The 19967-nt window shown below is 39.5% G+C and overlaps 1 pseudogene; it reads right to left on the reverse strand.

Moving 5' to 3' along the window:
* Positions 1-14814: 14814 nt before the first annotated feature.
* Positions 14815-14911, reverse strand: LOC130025895 (uncharacterized; annotated as a pseudogene).
* Positions 14912-19967: the final 5056 nt, after the last annotated feature.

The raw sequence follows: 19967 nt of genomic DNA on the forward strand, positions 1-19967 counted from the left end.
ATTTCTGTGGTTTCTGTTGTAATGACCCCCTTTTCATTTCTGATTCGGTTTATTAGGGTTTTCTCTCTCCCTTTCTTTGTGAGTTTTGCTAGAGGCTTATCGATCTTGTTAATTTTCTCGAAGAACCAGCTCTTGGTTTCATTGATCTTTCGGATTGTTTTTTGGGTTTCCATGTCGTTAATCTCTGCTCTGAGTTTTATTATTTCCTTTCTCCTGTTCGGGTTGTGCTCCTTTTTTTGGTCCTTCTCCAAGCTCTTAAGCTGTGACGTTAGGTTACTTATGTGTGCTCGCTCCTCCTTCCTGAGGAATGCTTGTAGAGCTATAAACTTTCCTCTTAACACAGCCTTTGCTGTGTCCCATAAATTTTGGTAACTCGTGTTCTCATTTTCATTCGTTTCTAGGAATCTTTTGATTTCCTCTTTGATTTCCTGTCTAAGCCACTCGTTGTTCAGTAGAGCACTGTTTAATTTCCAGGTGTTTGATTTAGTTTTCTGTTTTTGTGTGTGATTTACTTCTAATTTCAGCGCATTATGGTCTGAGAAGATTGTTGATACAATATCTACCTTCTTAATTTTATGGAGGCATGTTTTGTGACTCAGCATGTGGTCTATCTTGGAGAATGTTCCATGTATGCTTGAGAAGAATGTGTATTCAGCTTTTTGTGGATGAAGTGTCCTGTATATATCTACTAAGTCCCTTTCTTCCATTGCTTCCCTCAAATGAAGTATGTCCTTGCTAAGCTTGAGTCTGGTTGATCTATCAAGAGGTGACAAAGCAGTGTTGAAGTCTTCCACTAGTATTGTGTTGCTATTGATGTCTTTTTCCAAATCTATGAGTAGTTGTTTTAAGTACTTTGCTGGTCTCTCATTAGGTGCATATACATTTATTATTGTAAGTTCTTCCTCTTGTACAGATCCTCTGATCAATAAGAAATGGCCTTCACTGTCTCTTATGACCTTCCTCACTCTGAAATCGATGTGCTCTGATATAAGGATGGCTACCCCAGCTTTTTTATGGGAGCTGTTTGCCTGCAGGATTGTTTTCCAGCCTTTGACTCTGAATCTGTGTTTGCTTTGACTATTGAGATGCGTTTCTTGCAGGCAGCAGAATGTTGGGTTCAATTTTCTAATCAATCCTGCCACTCTATGTCTTTTAATTGGTGCGTTTAGCCCATTGACATTGAGAGAGATTATTATTATGGGATTTTGTCCCATTTTTCTGTTAAAATTTGGTGTATTTGAGGGGCCTTTCTTGCCTTAAATTAGCCCATTTAGTTGTTCTTATAACCATGGTTTTGAGTCTATGAAGTTCCTGAGCTGTTGTTTGTCTGTGAAACTGTGTGTTTTTCCTTCTATTATGAATGAGAGTCTTGCTGGGAAAAGTATTTTTTGTGAGGCATTCATTTCATTGAGTTTTTTCACTATGTCCCACCACTGTTTTCGGGCCATGATGGTTTCATCAGAAAAATCAGCTGTGAATTTTAAGTATGCTCCTTTGTAAGAGATTTCTTTCTTCGATCTTGCTGCTTTCAGAATTTTGTCTCTGTCTAAGGTTTTGGTCATTTTGATCAGAATGTGTCTTGGGGTATTTTTATTCGGTTTTCTTCTAGCTGGTACCCTTCGGGCCTCCTGAAAGTGGTCACAAGTTTTCTTCAGCTCTGCAAACGTTGTAGCAATGATGTCTTTGACAGTTTCTTCTTCATCAAGGTTTTCTTCCTGTACCTCTGGGACTCCAATAATTCTTATGTTACCCCTCTTGGCTTCATCCCCATCTACTCTTGCCATCTGTTACCGAATTGTGAGTCTCTTTTCCATTTTCTGCTCTTTTCTGGAGAGTCTCTGAACTTCATCTTCGAGCTCAGTGATTCTGTTCTCAGCAGCTGTTACTCTGCTGCTGAGGCCGTCCACTGAGCTTTTCAATTCGCCTACGAGATTTTTCAGGTCTGACATTTCTGATTGCAATTTCCTCATTTCTGCCTTCAGATCCTCTTGTCTTCTATTGGCATTGCTTTCCATTGTTTCTTTTAATTCCCTAAGCATCCTAAGTAGCTCCCTTCTGAATTCCTTGTCAGAGAGGTTGTCTAACACTACAGTACTGTTGGTGTCATCTGGGCTAGACTCTTCAATATGAAAGTTTGGTGGGCTTTTGCGTTGCTTTACCATTGTGAGAGGTGTGGTTTAGTCCTTCACGTTCACTGTTACAATTCTGCTTGATATGCAGTGTGAGTTAATATAGGCTTATGAGTTATTGGCTACTGTATTTCTAGTGGCTGAGCTAAAATTGAGAAGTTTCCACCTAAGAAGGTACCTTATGGCTCCTATGGTATACGTAGTGGGAAAATATTCCGCGGCCTCGTCAGTGGCCGCAGCTCCGGAAAGAGTCCCTGGCACTGGGCGAGGAGTTGGGAATGTCTCCTGTTTGGAATTGGAGCCGTTCAGCTTTGTTGCCCAGAGCTGGGCCTCTGTACCCGTCCCACGCAGCTCAGGGGTTGAAAACTGGCTTTCTAGGGGCTGGATCTAGCTGCGCATGCTCAGAGAGGGTCCCTGGCCCTTGGGGGTTCCTGCAATTGTTTGGAATTGGAGCCTTTCAGCTTTGTTGCCCAGAGCTGGGCCTCTGTGCCCGTCCCATGCAGCTCAGGGGTTGAAAACCGGCTTTCTAGGGGCTGGATCTAGCTTCGCATGCCCAGAGAGGGTCCCAGGCACTTGGGCGTGGTCTGTACCTGTTTGGAATTGGAGCCGTTCAGCTTTGTTGCCCAGAGCTGTGCCTCTGTGCCCGTCCCACGCAGCTCAGGGGTTGAAAACCGGCTTTCTAGGGGCTGGATCTAGCTGCGCATGCCCAGAGAGGGACCCAGGCCCTTGGGGGCAGGCTGTACCTCCAAAGGCCTTCTTTATGTCAATGAATGTTAAACAGAGCGGCATCTTGAACTCCCGAGAAACCTCAATGAGTTTGGTTATCGTGTGGATATGGTCGATGGTGCTGAATCCTTTGCAGAACCTGGCTTGCTCGCATGGTTATCCTTCATCTAGTGTCCTGCCAATCCTATTTAGGATGACTCGAGTGAACAACTTGTAGATGACAGAGAATAGGCAGATCCGGCGATAGTTGCCAATGTCATGGATGTCTCCCTTCTTGAACAGTCCTGCTGGTTTTCCATTGGGATGGAACCTTGCATTCCGGCAGGTAGCGAGTGAAGAGCCGAGCCAGTGTATTGATGAGTACTGAGTGCAGGTTATTCAGGTGCTCAGGTCTAACCTTGTCTGTGCCGGGTGCTGTTTGTTCCTTTACCAACGAAATGGCGTGTCGGATTTCGGAAGGGACAACTTTGGGAACGACTTGTCCATCCTGTGGAATTTGGTATGTCGGCAAGTGGACATGGCTGTCGAAGAGATTTGAGTAGAAGTCATGCATTATCTTCTCCATTGCCCTTTTGGAGGATGTGATGGAGACATCAGGACGTCGGAGGGCAGTCATCTTGGTCTTGTAGTTGGCAAAGGACAGGCGGGCGTTACGAATACTTTTTCCAGCTTCTGCCGCATCTACCAGTACTTTTGCTCTTCTCTCTTTGAGGTCTTCCTTGATCGCATCTCTGCATTGCTTTGCGAGCTTGGACGTTAGCTTGCGGTTGCCTGAGGCATGTGCCAAACCACGCTGGCAAACTAGCTCAAGAATTTTTTTTTTCCCCTTTATTTTATTTTATTTTTTTTAAAGTTGTAGATTTACAATTTTTTGTGCTTTGGTTTCAATTATACAATGATCAGATACCCATCCCTCCACCAGTGCCCATTTTCCACCACCATGGATAATATCCCTCCCACCCCCATCCCCCCATCCCCCCGTCTCTGTGGCAGGGCTAGCTCAAGAATTTTTGAAGATAGGCGATTTTTTGTGGCTAACTCTCTTTTGGCATTCCTCTCACATTCGTGGAGGTGCTGAACCAGTCGATCGTATTCCTCGTCAATGTTGTCAACAATGACATCTTCCCATGTTGCCACAATAGTACCAAAGAGTTCCCAGTTGGTGGTCATTCTGGCAGTTCTCTTTTTGAACTTTGCAACCCTTTCTCCCCACTCTGTGAAATAGAATTTTGCATGAAGGAGACGGTGGTCCGATCCCGTTCGAAATATTGGGACAACAGTGACATCTGTCAGGCAAAACCGTTGATTGAATATGATGTGGTATATTTCACTGTGGAATCTTCCACCGGGAGACTCCCATGTCCATCGTTTAGATTCTGACTTCTGGAACTGTGTTACCATGAATGGTTTTGGTCGACATGATAAACTCAGATAGTCTCTCACCCTGTTCGTTCCATTCTAGGCCATGGTCCCAATGTGAAGTTCTTCAGCTGATCTTCTCGGTCCTATCTTGGCATTAAAATCACCCACAATGATCTTGTAGAAGGTGTGGTCTTCTTTATAGAACTTCTCTAGCTCCATGTAGAACTTCTCGATTTCTTTTTCATCATAATGAGATGTTGGTGCGTAGACAACGAAGATAGAAACTGCAGGCAGTGAGCCACATCTATTCAAATGTAAACTTCCTATTCGGGTTGTTATTCATTCGAATGAATCAATGCTCTTGGTCAAGTTTGTGCTGACAAGGACACTGACGCCTCCAACACCTCTTTTATCGCAAGTTCCCAGGAACAATTCTTCTCCAGTGTCAAAAACGGCATGGTGAGATTCTTGCCTTCTTGTCTCGGTCAGACCAATGATGTCATACTTGATCATTCGCGCTTGTACCATCAGGTCCTCGATGGATGCATCTGATGCTAGCGTACATGCATTGAAAGTACAGACGATCATTTTTGTCTTCCTTCCTTGTGACAGACTAGGTCGGCCTTGAGATTTTGTCGGCCTCTCCTTTCTCATCCTTCTCAGTGCTACCATGTCGGTGAAGCCTTCGGGATTAGGTGAATGTACATGATACAGGGTTAGTGTACATGATAGTCATATGAATACACCTGTGTGAATATATCGCTGGTATCTAGAGAATAGATATATAGAAATTAGATCACATAGCTGAGTGTGATCTCAACTTTTCTACACACTCCCATGCCCCACACACTCAAAGACTTGTACTAATCCTTATAGATCCATGACTTTTCCTCCTCCCCTCTCCCAGAGTCTTTTAAAATTTCTTTTGAAGTACTAATGTAATGCGCTTTAGAAAATATTGAGTTAAACTTTATTGTTGTCATTTAGCTTTTAGATAGAGAACCAAGAAAATCTTATTAAAAGAGTATTAAGAACTCTTTTAATAAGAACATTATCCTTGAGTCCCTCAATAGACATTATATAAAGAATTTTGTGAGGAATTCCCTGTACAAATCAATACTCGAAGAAATAAATGACTTCTCTGAATGAGGATGAACTGGGACATTTCAAAGTATCAATCAGTGAATCAAAGATGAATCATAGCATCCTATAGATAAAAATGATCTTGATGTAATCTAGTCAACACCACTACATTTTTTCTTATACCAGCTGATAGCACTTTTAATTTTTTAGTTTTTATTTATTTATTTTTATTAATGAAACACCATGAGGTGTAATTGTAGACTTACATACCTTTGTACTTGGTTTTCAGTTATACAAGAATCAAGTACCCATCTCTCCACCAGTGAACATTCTCCACCACCAAGGAACCCAATGACCCTCCCACCCCCCATCTCCCCCACTTTGCCCCAATTCAGGGCATTCCCTTTTGCTTTTTCTTTGTTTTAGGGTGTTGTGGTTTGCAATGGAGGTCAATACCATTACATTTTCAGAGAAGAACATGGGCCCCTATATGTTCAAGACACTACTACTGCCCTGCGGTTCTTTCCAGAATGTACCCTGCTCCAAGGCAGCCCTTTGGAAATATGCTGGGAAGGACAACTGGATGTTCCTTTCCTCACACTGACCTGGAAGACTCTGGCTGATTCTCATCCACATCAACTATTTCATTTGTTGCCTGATATCACCTCCTGTCCTTTATTTTTTTTAAAAAAATATTTGATTTCTCTCTGGATTATAAAGAAAAAAAACTAAATGCACTAATAAAACAAAAGCAAAACCAAACCTTTACACTCTGACATCAAAATCGTCCTAATAGGAGGCGAAGTAAATGACTGAAATGCGTAGGGGAGTGTTGTTAGTTGGTTGTGGACAGTAGCTGGATATTTGACAGTGCATGGAGTATGAATACACAGATCCAGAGATGAGGAACTCTGTACTTGAAGCGAATACAGTTTGTAAACTAGTCATCACAATTATATGTCCACATGAAATTTATCTACATATGCTTTGTGCCTTCCTTGCATGTATGTGTTATGAATTCCTTTATCATGGCCTCAGAAATGCATTTGAGGGCACTCAGAAAATTAGGTGAGCCCCAAGTATGGGGAGAGAAGTAGTAAATAATTGGAGGAGAAAGAAATATGAGTTGGAGCTTAAGAGCCATGTAAGAGGAATATATAGATATGTCTGTGTGTGTAAATGCACATATATATATATATATATATATATATATATATATATAGCTGGAGCCATAGCACAGTGGGTAAGACGTTTGCCTTGCACGCGACCAACCTGGGTTCGATTGCTCTCCTCCTCTCAGAGAGCCCGGCAAGCTACTGAGAGTAACCCTCCCTCATGGCAAAGCCTGGCAAGCTACCTGTGATGTATTCAACATGCCACGAACAGTAACAACAAGTCTCACCATAGGGACGTTTCTGGTGCCCGCTCGAGCAAATCAGTGAACAATGAGAGGACAGTGCTACAGTGCTATGGTTAATTCAAACGTTGTTTATGCAAAATATGAAAGAATCAAATAAATATTCTATAAAGCTGATTATACCTATTAAATTAATATAACTTTAAATAGTGCTTAGAAATAAAGTTGAAGAATTTTAAGGCTATAGAAAGATATTGACAATATATCAAAAAACATGGATTTTTGAGGAGCAAGAACACGTACCTGTTGTCCTTACTTAAGGTTATTTTTTTTTGGCTTTTATAGAATATGTTTTCCCTGAGTTTTTGTTAATCGCTTCCGTTTTTTAGAAAGCATCATAATAAATTGTATTTTTTAAAAAAGTAAATAAAGTTGTGTTTGTGAGTGGATTATGTATGTTTGGAACCTGGGAAGTATTTTCCTATGTAAGTTCCATTAAACATGATATTTATAACAGAAATACCATCCGCAGTACTATTCACAATAGCCAGAAGAAACTATGGTATACCTACACAATTGAATACTACGCAGTTGGCAGGAAACTGACATCATGAAATTTGCTTATAAATGGATGTACAGGGAAGAATATTATGCTGAATGAAATCAGTCAGAAGGAAAGGGGTATACTGATTGGACTACCCCATTTTTTGGATATAAAAAACCAGAATATGAGACTAATACCCAAGGATAGCAGAAACACAGGCCAGGAGAATTGGTCAATGGTTGGACGCTTGCCACAAGTGCTGAAGGCAAGCATTTGGAATAAAGAAGGGGCCGCTATGACAGTGATAGTTGGAAGTGATTACTCTGGGTGAGAACCGAGTCCTGAAAGTAGGTAAAGGAATAAACGTGAGAACCTCTCACTCTCTGAATTACAATCCATAATGCACAAAGGATGAGAGAGAGAGAGAGACAGAGAGAGAGAGAGAGAGAGAGAGAGTTGTCTGCCATAGTGTAGAGACAGCAGGCTGTCAGGTGGGGTTTGGGGTTGGGAGAGGGAGTGGTGGGAGAGAAACTGGGGACATTAGCAATGGAACTGTATACTAGTGGAGGTTAGGTGTTAAAATATTCTATGATTGAAACTGAATCATGAAAAGGTTTGTAATATGTGTCTCCTGCAGATTCAATACAAAAATATGATATTTAGTTTCTACCACCATGACTAACCTATGAATTTGCTGAAATTTATTTTTATCACCTTGGCTGGGTTCATTACATGGATGTCTGTGTGGTAAAACTTTTTCCATTTTATGCGGACTGAAGAGACAAAAATAATAGGGTTGGGACTTCTGGTGGAAGGAGAGAAGAGCACAAAACACCCTGTCGACCACACCTCAGCAGGGCCACCTAACTTGCGTAATGACAGACCTCCTTTACTGATTTATTCTTTTGTAATGTGGAAAAATGAAAAGACTTTGTAGGCTGACAGGGGGCTTTCCCCTCCAGTAAACACTATATTCTTTTCGATCAGAATTGTTTAAAGATTATTTGAAAAATTTGGGGCTTAATGATTTGTTCTCATATATTTCCCCTACATAGTGTCAGTGGGCATTGATCCAGGAAGGCCAGCATGAAAAAGTTGAGGTGTATGTCTTAACCACCAATGCCAACACTACTGTAAGTATCGAATCCAAAGTACAATAGTAAAACTTCAAAATGTGTTTGTCAAGGAAATCGGTGGGAATGCAGGGAGAAATGGGTAATCTGTTGGTGGAAGGATGCAGACACTTGTGGTGTGATTAGAATTGGAATATTGTATGACAAATCTCCATTATAAATGTCTTTGAAAATCAAAATTGCCTAAATTTAAAAAAATGAGAAGTCAACTTACGTCTATATTTCAAGAAAGCTTGTCTTAGCAAATTTTGGCAGGGAGACCATAGTTGGTAGAGCGAGGGAGAAAGAAAGGGAGATTTGACAGTTGGGAAGAGAAGCCTGAATATCATGGAAGAGATGAAAGCTGATCTTAGAAGATTTGGAGCCATCAGAGTTTAGTGAGTTAAATGGTGAGAACATTGCAGTTTAGATACTTAAATAGTGAGATTGGTTTCAGTCATCAGCACTGTATATATAGAAAGAGTTCGAAGACCTCACAGATATTTAGGCTATAATAACTAACAAGGGAAGCGTTTTTTTTCCTGAAGCACTATGTATGGATAATATATTGCCAGGAAAATGATAAAAAGTTGGTTCTCTTTTACACATATTAATACATTAGAGATGAAAACTTTTATACAAAGGAATCTATCATGTTGTCCTGTTGCTCCGTTTTCTCGTCATCATTCCATTCTCCACCATGACCCTACCTAATCAGGGCTCGCCACATTTCTCAGCAGTATCACCACATAGCCTCAGAGCATGTGTTAACTGCCAGTAGCTTCAAGCTCTCATGTTTGCCCCCCATCCAAGCCAGAGCCATCCTTCTGAAACCATGGATATTTGCTGAAGGCCCGTTCTTCCTTGAAGTGGCAGTCATGGTTTACCTCTTTTTAATCATTGTGTTTACAAATTTAGATGAATGTCACTATACTAGTGACAGGGATTTTCCAAACTATGGTAAGCATAAACATTTCCCTTACCCCCACGAATTTTGGGCTAGTTATTTTCTATCCACTGCTAATAATTTGTGATAATGAGGAAACAGAACTGAAGTAAAAACAGGGACATTTGTCAATTTGGTGCCATGACTAATCAGTCTTAGTGTAAGTATATATTTCTAGAAAAAAAAAAGCAGAAGAAAAGGAGTTGGTTTCTAGCAAAGAATGCCAAACCTCTGCCAAGAAATCCTTTGAAAATAAAGTTTCTGACTATGTACTGAACATGATTGACACTCAATGCCTCTTTTGCAGACCACAACACCCGAAAGGAGAGAGAGAACAAAAGGGAATGCCCTGCCACAGAGGCAGGGTGGAATGGGGGGTATTTGTGTGGGAGGGATACTGGAATCCATGGTGGTGAAAAATGGGCACTGGCGGAGGAATGGGTATTTGATCATTGTGTAATCGAAACCCAAGCACTAAAATTTGTAAATGTACAACTGTACATCATGGTGTTTCACTAATAAAAATTTTAAAAAATATAAAGTAAAATTTTTTTTTGTCTGCGAGAGATCAAGCAGATGGGAACCAGACTGAAGGCAAAAGATTAAATTGGTTGACTTTTATTTTTCCTTGAGTATATTAATTTGATTTTGGAGTCAATTTATATGAGAGTTCATCAAGATACAGAAATCTTTAGCGCTTCTCTTGTTTAAAAGTATAGTGATACACCATATCTCTATCTCACATTATTTTTATTTCTGATAGTTTGACACAAAAGATACGTCAAAATCATAGATAAACGTAAATTATTTAAATACTTTTTTGATTATGTAAAATTATCTTATAGAATTACATTATAGAATTTCATAAATTTTAGGATTATGCAGAATCAACGTGCATGTATCATATTACACTCACTAATGAAAGGCCTACTCTGTCATTCACCATTGTTCAGTTTTTTCACTTTGATTATACTTTTCGACCTGGTAACTAAATAGTCTCATCGTTCTAAAGTTTGTTTTTATTGCTTTGAAAAGATCAAAATTATGCAATTTTCAACATTGGATGAAACTAGAGAATATCATGCATGTAAAGATAGCCTTAAGGAAATGAACAGATACAGAGAGATTTTTCTCATATGTGGGATGTAAAGACACACAGCAAGGTAGAAACAAAGGTTCAAGAGCAATGTAAGGGGAGAACTGATCCACGCAATTGAGTCAGGGGATTGAGAGTGAGGGATTATGGGGGATTGGGGGAGAGGGAGGGTTTATTCTTTGAGAGAATGAGGAGTGTCATGTTGAAATTTGTGTATGAGAAACCATTGCTAATTGAATTATAAATCATAGAATATAAATAATGTTTTAGACGTTTGTCTTTCTCATTTTATTCTTTTAATTTGTTTTCTCCATATGCCACATATGCATGACCTTGTAGGATGCGTATCTTTCTCTGCCTGGTTTATGTCACTAAACATAATTTCCTCATGTTATCCATTTTATATACAAATAATAAGACGATTTCACTTCATACAAATGAGTAGTATTCCATTGCTTTACCACCTTTCATTTTCAAAATTTGTGGTTTACAAGATGCAAATATTGGTTTTAACAATGCTCTGGTGTTTTAAAATTTTTAGTTTAGTGAAGCTAAATAAATTTTACTGAAAAACACTCAGAAACTTGTGAAACAGGTGTAGGGTGGAATGGAATATTTGTTCAAACGAGAACAGTCATTTAACAAAGCAAGCAAAGAGAGTCATAGAGAAAGGAAGCACGGTATTTCTTCTTATGAGAACAAAAGCTTGAGGACCAAGCCCACTCTGGTAGTTTAGGAATAAGAACTTGGAGTGGTATGAACTTAACTTGTGCACTTTAGGGAAGAACCTGAGTGAAACTATTAGAAGTACTTTCAAGAGCATGTAAACTGGAGTCTGCACTTGGAGTGAGGTGGGTAGAGAGTTCTTTGGGGAGATCCGAACTATGGAGAACAGTAATATTATAACATTAATGATCGTATCTTACCGTGGGATTCCAAAAAAATCTGTAACAGTGGCATCAGAAATGATAACATTCATAGGTATTTGGATTTCCTGTGGAATCAACGTAAAAGCTGAGTTTATGCTCTGGATGCCTCCACCTGAAACAAGGTCAACAAATCATGAATGAAAAATTACAAGTTACATGGATCAAGGATTCTGATCCCAGTGGAAGGCTAGCTTTCGGGTGGACAATTTCTACTGATGGCCTGATGTAGATTCTGATCCTGGGACACGTAACAGAAAGGAGGTAGTGACAGGTATCCTCAGAAGTGAAGCCTCTGAGACAGAATTCATTCATGCCAACTTATGGGTTATCAATGTTTGCTCATGGCTGCTACCATTATAACATGCCATTCAATGGTTATGTGGTTTCAATTTACTGTGTCAATGTAAAGATGAAGTTTCTAAATGGAAGGTAAAAATCTGAGGTCCTCAAGATGATGAATTATGGGGAGGGGGGGAGCTGGAGCGATAGTACAGCAGGTAGGGCATTTGCCTTGCACACGGCATACCCAGGTTAGATTCCAAGCATCCTGTATGGTCCGCCCAAGCACTGTGAGGAGTAATTCCTGAGTGCAGAGCCAGTAGTAACCGCTGTGCATCGCCACGTGTGACCCAAAAACGCAAGAAAATGATGATCTGGGATTGATCCTTAGCATTGCAAACAGCATTATTTTTTAATTTTTAATTTTTTTCTTTCTTTCTTTCTTGCTTGCTTGCTTTTTTGTTTCCCTTAGCTTTAATGTCATGAAGGGATCTTCCCACATTTTTCTCCATATACCGTAAGAATTCAGGTATGATAGTGAAGTCTTTAATACATTTGATCTGACTTTGTGCCTGGCACTATAAAGAGGTCTGAGTTCATTTTTTTTGCATGTTGCTGTCCAGTTTTCCCAGCACCAGTTGCTGAAGAGACTTCCTAACTCAACTCCATATTTCTTGAGCATTTATGAAAGATTAGGTAATAATAATCTGAGGGCCAGCGTCAGGATATTTGACTATATTCCATTGATCTGAGGTCTGTCTTTATCTGAATATCATGGTATTTGGATGACTACAACTTTGTAGTAGGGATTGAAGTTGGGGAAGGTGTTCCCTTCTTCTTTTTACCAAAGATTGCTTTAGCTCTTCATGGGAGTTTATGGTTGTGTATGAGTTTCAAAAGTGTTTAATCTATTTATTTGAAAAATGTTATGGGTATCCTTATAGAAAGTGCATTAAATCTTTATAGAGCTTTGGGTGTATTGCCATTTTGACAGCGTTAAACCTCTCAAACCATGAGCATGGGATGTGATTCCATTTCCTCATATACTCTCTTATTTCCTGAAGTAGTGTTTTCTAGGGTTTTTTTTTGGTATAATTCCTTAACCTTTTTAGTTGATTCCAATATACTCGATTTTCTGAGGTATTATTGTGAATGGGATTGTTTTTCTCTATCTCTTTTTTCTCTTTCATTATTAATATATGGGAAAGCCATGGCGTATCAGATATTGATTTTGTAATATGCTACTTTACTAAACAAATCTATTGTTCCCAGGAGCTTTTTTGGAGATTCTTTGGGATTTTCTAAGTATAGTATCATGTTATCTCCAAATAGTAAAAGCTTGATTTCTTCCTTTTTGATATGGATGCCCTTGATATCTTTTTTTTTTTTTTTACCAAAATCATATGGCAAGTACTTCAAGTACTATGAAGAATAGGAGTGTTGAGAGTGGGTAACTTGTTTTGTGCCTGATTGTATTCTGGAATTCTATTTCATTGATTTCTGCTCCAAGCCTTTGGTTTTTCCCCGTTGAGAATAATACTTGCTGTGGGTTTGTGGTAATTTGCTTTGACTATATTGAGGAAAGTACTTTCAACTCCCATTTTGTTGAGAGTTTTTCATCATGAATGGGTTCTGGATCTCATCAAATGCTTTATCTACATCTATTGATATGATCATATGACTTTTATCTTTATCTTATTGAGATTGTGTATTCTGTTGATTGACTAGAGTATGTTAAGCCATCCTTGCATCCCCAAGCTAAACCTATTTGGTCATAGTGTGTGATCTTTTGTTGAGTTTTTTCTAGATTCTCTTTGCTGGTATTTTATTGAAAATTTTTGTATCTGTATTCACAAAGGAAATAGGTCTGCAATTTTCTTTTTTTTTTGATGTCTCTGTCGATTTCAGTATTAGGGTGATCTTTGCCTCATAGAAACTATTTGGGAGTATTTCTCTTTCTTCAATTTCCTGGAAAATCAAAAAAATGTTGTAAGCAGTTCCTCTTTAAAAGTTTGAAATATTTCACTATTGAATCCATCTGGGCCCTGGATTCTGTTTGGGGTATAATTTTGACCACCATTTCAATTTCCTTGGTAGTGATAGGTTCAAGTATTCCAAATCTTCTTGGTTCAGTCTTGGGAGGTAATTGGAATCCAATAATTTATCAATTTTTTCAAGATTCTCTCATTTCCTGCTGCAAAGATTCTCAAAATAATCTCTGATGATCCTATGGATTTCTGTACTTTCTAATAGGATACCCCCCTTTGCATTTCTGATTCGATTTATTAGAATTCTTTCTCTTTGTTTCTTTGAGAGGCTTCTCATGGTTTATTGATCTTATTTATTTTCTCAAAGAACCAGTTTTTGTTCTTATTGGTCTTCTGGATTGTATTTTGGGATTCTAGCTCATTGATGGCTGGTACAAGTTTTATTATTTCCTTCCTCCAGCCTAGTTTGGACTACTTTTGTTGGTTATTTTCCAAAATCTTGAGCTCTAATTTATTCATGTAGGCCCTTTCTTTCTTCTGATGAATTCTGGCAGAGCTATAATCTTTCCTCTTAACACTGCTTTTGCTGTGTCCCACAAGTTCTGATAGCTAGTGTCCTCATTCACATTTGTTTCTGGAACCTTTTTATTTCCGCTTTGATTTCTTCTCTAAGCCAACAGTTGTTCATTACTTCCCTTAAATAAAATATTTCCTTGAAGAGCTTCAGTTTGTTTGATTTATCGAGAAGTGACAAAGAAGTGTTGAAATCTCCTACTAGTATTGTGTTGCTATCAATGTTTTTCTATAAGTCTATTAGAAGTTGTTTTAAAGTATTTTGCTGGTCTGTCATTAGGATCATATACATTGAGGAGGGTGAGTTCTTTCTGATGTACATATCCCATGATCATTAAGACATGACCTTCACTGTCTCTGATAACCTTTAGCCTTAAGTCCATGTGGTCTGATACTCGTATGGCCACTCCAGCTTTGCAGAGGTGATATTTTCTTGAAAACTTGTTTCCCAGCCTTTTACTTTTAGCCCATGGGTGCTTTGATTGTTCAGACATGTTTCTTGCAGGCAGCAGAATGTTGGGTTCAGTTTTCTAATTCATCTTCCTATTCTGTGCCTCTGAATTGGCACATTTAGTCCATTGACATTGAGAGAGATTGTTGTTTTGGGGATTTGTGCTCTCTTTATGTATAATTTTTATACTTGTGGGGATTGTCTTAGCTTAAAGTATACCTGTTAATTCTTCTTGCAACAAAATTATGGAATGCTTTACAAGTTTGCATGTTATCTCTGTGCAAGGACAATGCTCATCATTGTATCATTTCAATTTTAGTATATGTGTTATCAAACCTAGTAGGAGTTAATTTTTCCATATTTTTCCATATTTTTCTCTTCTTATTACTTTGAGTGTTGTCCTTCCTCACTCCTATGGCAGACAATGATTCCTAATCAAGGAATGTATTTCAAAGCAGCATGAATAAGTAGATTTAGAACTTTAATGTCCCAGAAATAAAAATATGGTTTTTACTATATTATCATTTACCATACCCCAGGCATCAGTTTTACAAAATAATTCTTTTGGAAGATGGTATATGAGTTTTTTTAATGTTGTTCCCTGAATCCTTCATTAAGAACATTAAAATAGAGCCTTTTGCTGTTCTCACCTCAGTCCCGTGTACATCTCCAGGAAAAGTTGGATGGTGTTTTCTGCACTTTGACCACCTTGAATGTATGTAGGATTTTTCTCCTGAAGGATGAGGTGAGGATCATATTCATGATTTCATTCCACCTTATTACAAGTTCAACTTGAACGGAAGGTGAGACTCATCAGGCTCCTATAAAGGACAGAACAAAGGGTCTCAGTGAAGTTTAATGGCCAACTCACATTAACAACATAGATGACTCAAAGTAACCTGTGTGCATCTTTGTGTGTAGTGAGTTTCATATCTACTGATAGTGATTCTCAGTCATGAAACATGGGCAAAACAGACCTGTAATTAAAAATCTAGTTCTCTGAGCAGAGTGGGTCCTCTGAGGTGATTGAACAAGTGTGTAGTAATTTTTTACTAAGCATATAAGTATTTTGAATGATGTGTACTTTTCGATCTAAAATTAATTCCAAATATGTCTAAAACGACAGTCTCCTGACCTCTAAAATTAATTCCAAATATGTCTAAAACGACAGTCTCCTGACCTCGCACCTGGCTTTCCTCACCGAGGCCCCTTGGAGGTGCCGGGGTGAGTTTCCCTCACCGCCCTGATTAGAGCCCCGGCAGCTGAAGACCTCTGCAACCAGCCATAGGTACGCTTAAGTCCACCCTTCCCAAGCTTGAAGGAACCTCATGCATGAAGGAACTGGAAGAGGAACCCAGATGTGTGGGACCGGGGGATGAGATCTCCATGGCTGCTCAGATCAAGACTGTGCCCCCTCCTTCCAGATCCCCCATCTTCTAATAATTAAGTGCTACAACCACGAACTGCCCCTGGATCCATGTAATGCCATCAATGGCCAACATCCAGAGACTGGATCTTATTTAGAAGACAGCAACTCTGATTGTCCAGTTCTCACTCTCAGAGAACCTGGTAGGCTTCTGCGAGTATCTTGCCTGCATGACGGAGTCTTTGTTTCTGGTCTCTGTTTCTTTTGAGGTATATAAGCTGCTTAATTTAAGATTGTCCCCTTTGTTTATCTCTGTTTCAAGTTGCTTGGCAAGTGGAGTATTATATTTGAAGATACCTTTAGCTTCAATGTCGTGGAGGGATTTGCCGACCTTGTCGTCAATGAACCTGAGGGATTCTGGTCTGATGTTGAGGTCTTTGACCCATTTTTATCTGACTTTTGTGCATGGTGTTAGGTAGAGGTCTGAGCCATTTTTTTTTTTTGCATGTAACTGTCCAGTTTTTTTCTGCACCGTTTGTTAAGGAGGACTCTCTTGATCCACTTCACATTTCTTGCTCCCTTATCAAAGATTAGATGATTATATATTTGAGGGTGTGTGTCAGTATATTCAATCCTTTTCCATTGGTCTGCAGCTCTGCCTTTGTTCCAGTACCATGCTGTTCTCATTATTATCGTTTGTAGTAGAGTTTGAGGTTGGGGAAGGTGATGCCTCCATTGTCTTTTCCCCAAGAATTGCTTTAGCTATTCGTGTGCATTTGTCGTTCCATGTGAATTTCAGGAGTGCTTGATCAATTTCTTTGAAGAATGTCATGGGTATCTTTATAGGGATCAAGTTGAATTTTTACAATGCTTCGTGGAGAATTGCCATTTTGAGAATGTTAATTCTCCCATTCCATATGCAGTATATATGTTTCCATTTCCTCGTGTCCTTTTTAATTTCCTGATGTATAGGTCCTTTACCTCTTTATTTAAGCTGATTCCAAGGTTGTTGATTTTCTGAGGCACGATTGTGAATGGGATTGCTTTTTCATGTCACTTTCTTCTCTCTCATTGCTTGCATATAAAAAAACCATAGACTTTTAGGTATTGAGTTTATAGCCTGCAATTTTACTATAAATGTCTATTGTCTCTGGGTGTTTTTTGTAGAGATTTTAGTATTCTCTGAATATAGTATGATATCTTCTGTGAATAGTGAGAGATTATTTCTAACTTTCATACATGAAAAACTCTTAATATCTTTTTCTTATCTATTTTCTCTTCCAAGTACTTCTAGTACTACATTGAAAAGAAGTGCCAAAATGAAGTTTTACTTAGCACATTCTGTCTATAAATTTCTATGCTAAGAACGGTGGAATAAACAGTGATATCTTAGTAATTTACAAGAAAATTATGAAGACAGATAATTTAAAAGAAATTCTTTGTATAAATTTCAAAATGTGTAGCTTTTATTAAATATATTAAGAATAAATCATAGGTCTTGATTATACCAGGAAGATTATTTTCCTGTTAGAAGTTACCCTTCTAAAATGCAAGAAAGAGACACATTTTGAAAATGTTGATTATTCGTTCATTAATTCAATGAATATTTGTTAGTCTGGTGGTGCATTGCCTCCAGGAAGTCAACCTGTACCCTCAGGTGAGTACATCAACAGTCTGATGGTGTCTTCATGCTTCCTGATAACCTCAAATCGCCACTGTGCATCTGGCTGGCTCCCAACAACTCAGGACTACGTTTCCCGAGAAATTAAACTCCCGAAAGAAATGTGGGAGCCATGTTAACAAACCACTCCTGGCTCAGCTATACAAGCTAATGGATTGGTCTTGTTTCAGAGACCCATAGACAAATCTGGAAGATATCGACAGCCACAGTTAACCTTGGAACTGCAAAAGGCTGAAGACACTAGGGTAAATCGGAGGGAGGCAGGTTAGTTTGGTGCCCACCCAACCAGAACCCAGTGCAGCCACTTGCTCCCACAATCCAAAATCGCCACCATGCTCTCCTCTGATTTCCATCGTCTCAGGATGGCTCTCACTGAAATATAACAGCTGAAAATTCGGATATGCGGGTTTTGTGACTGAAATCTCCAGGCTTTCTCTGGGCAGGATGGGCATACCACCCCCACTGCCCTGTACTTATGGAAGCCTCAGCAGTCATTTTCATACCTCAAAGCTACTCCAGGCTTACCTTCCTGATGAAAATGCTAAATTCCTTGAACAAACATGATGACCTCTTAGTATCTGAACGAGACCCTTAATGCACAATATAAAAAGGAGACAGAGAGAAAGAATTAAAGAGCCTGCCATAGAGACACACTGGGGTTGGGGGTAGGGTGTTGTGGGATGGTTTTAGGGAACCAGGAATATTGGTTTTGGGAATTGTACAATAGAGGAGGGACGGATGTTGGATCGTTGTATGACAAGAAGAAAATTACGAATAGATTTGCAATGGTCTATCTCACAGATATTGGATAAAACGTTAAAAATATATATCCTTCATTTGTACCTCAGAATACTGATGGAACTTTAAAACTCAGCATATCTATTTTTGTGTTCTCTGTAGGAAAAAAAATGTTACTAACCTGTGTGCCAATAGCTTGTAGAAAGCTAAACGCAAAGATATACCAATGACTGTCTTTGGCATGAATAATGTAATTGCAGCTATGTTATGTTTTAGAATCAGTTCATGGACAAGACGTCAAGAGGAGCAGTGGCAAAGTGCATCAATGTTGAATGGATAATGTTTCAGGAGCTTGCAAGGGAGATGGGAAGATTTGGCATGAGTAAAGGGAAGAAACAGAAGAGTGAAGTACTAATAAGTATCATGAGAAAAATGCAAGGGAGGACATTTCCTGGCAAGTGTCACACTCTGTTGAGCTTTTGGTGAGGATAAGTATTAGAAAGTATCTTTCCCATTTAGTGGTAAAAAGGTGACTTTGATGGGTTTATTTAAAATTTACTTTAACGATTAGAATTACCAAGAGATACAAAGTTACAAAGTTGCTCATAATTGAGTTTCAGTCATCTAATGTTCTAGAACCTTTCTAGTATATTGGGGCATTTTTGAAGGAATATCCCTGGTGCGAAGACTAGGGCATCTGAATCTTAACACATTTCACCAAATATATGATCTGTACTCACATGATTTACACTGTCTCCCCTGCTCTTTGATTTATTTTTTCATGCAATATTTCAGTGTGAACCTCACCTCAAGTGAGGCTCCCTATTTAAGACAAGTACATGTTTCTGGGGCACTACATATTTTTTGGTTGCTGGGAGAGTCTGTAAAGCAATGCTCAGGAGGTGTGGGGGCCCCACAGACAATTCTCAGAAAACGTGGCTATGGTGCTTGGGGTCCTCTGAGGCTATACAACCTTTGATACTCTGGCAATCATGTGGTGCTGGGAGTCAAATTGAGTGCATGTGAGACAAGTTCCATAAGCATTACACTATCTCCTGCGGCCCTGGGTATTAGATTTATGTCAGCATTCTGAGGTCCTCCCTTTTGTCAGAAAGCAGAGACTTGTGCAGGAGAAAGTGGAAGAGACTTTAGGGTTTAGCTAGGTTGACTGAGTATCTGGTGCTACCATTAAGATTGGAACATAAAGTAAAAATAAAACAAGAGCCCCGTGCCTTTTCCCGCTGAACTCGACACCCTCCACAGGGGTACAACTGCGGGGAAGACCTGCAGCAGCTTCTTTGGACTATCCATCACCTAATCAGCCCCTCCCCTCCAGGTGGGTAGAGGGAGCACAAGCCAGGTTCACCACTCCTCCACTCCTCACCCCCAGCCCCCCGCCTTTTCCTGCAGAACTGGACACCCTCTAGCAGGGGACACCTGAGGCAGCTCCATGGGATTTTCCATTGCTCCTCCTACATTCCAGGATCCTGGGTGGGAGTGACCCTGGGATGGGCCAGGGACATGGCCACCATATAGGGAGCTTGTCCTCCAAGAAGTGGGCGTGGCCTTCTCCTGGGTGGCCAGCCGCAGTTATGTTTCCCAATCTG

This window comes from Sorex fumeus, unplaced genomic scaffold (genome assembly GCF_029834395.1).
Source record: "Sorex fumeus unplaced genomic scaffold, SorFum_2.1 ptg000032l, whole genome shotgun sequence".
NCBI classification, from domain to species: domain Eukaryota; kingdom Metazoa; phylum Chordata; class Mammalia; order Eulipotyphla; family Soricidae; genus Sorex; species Sorex fumeus.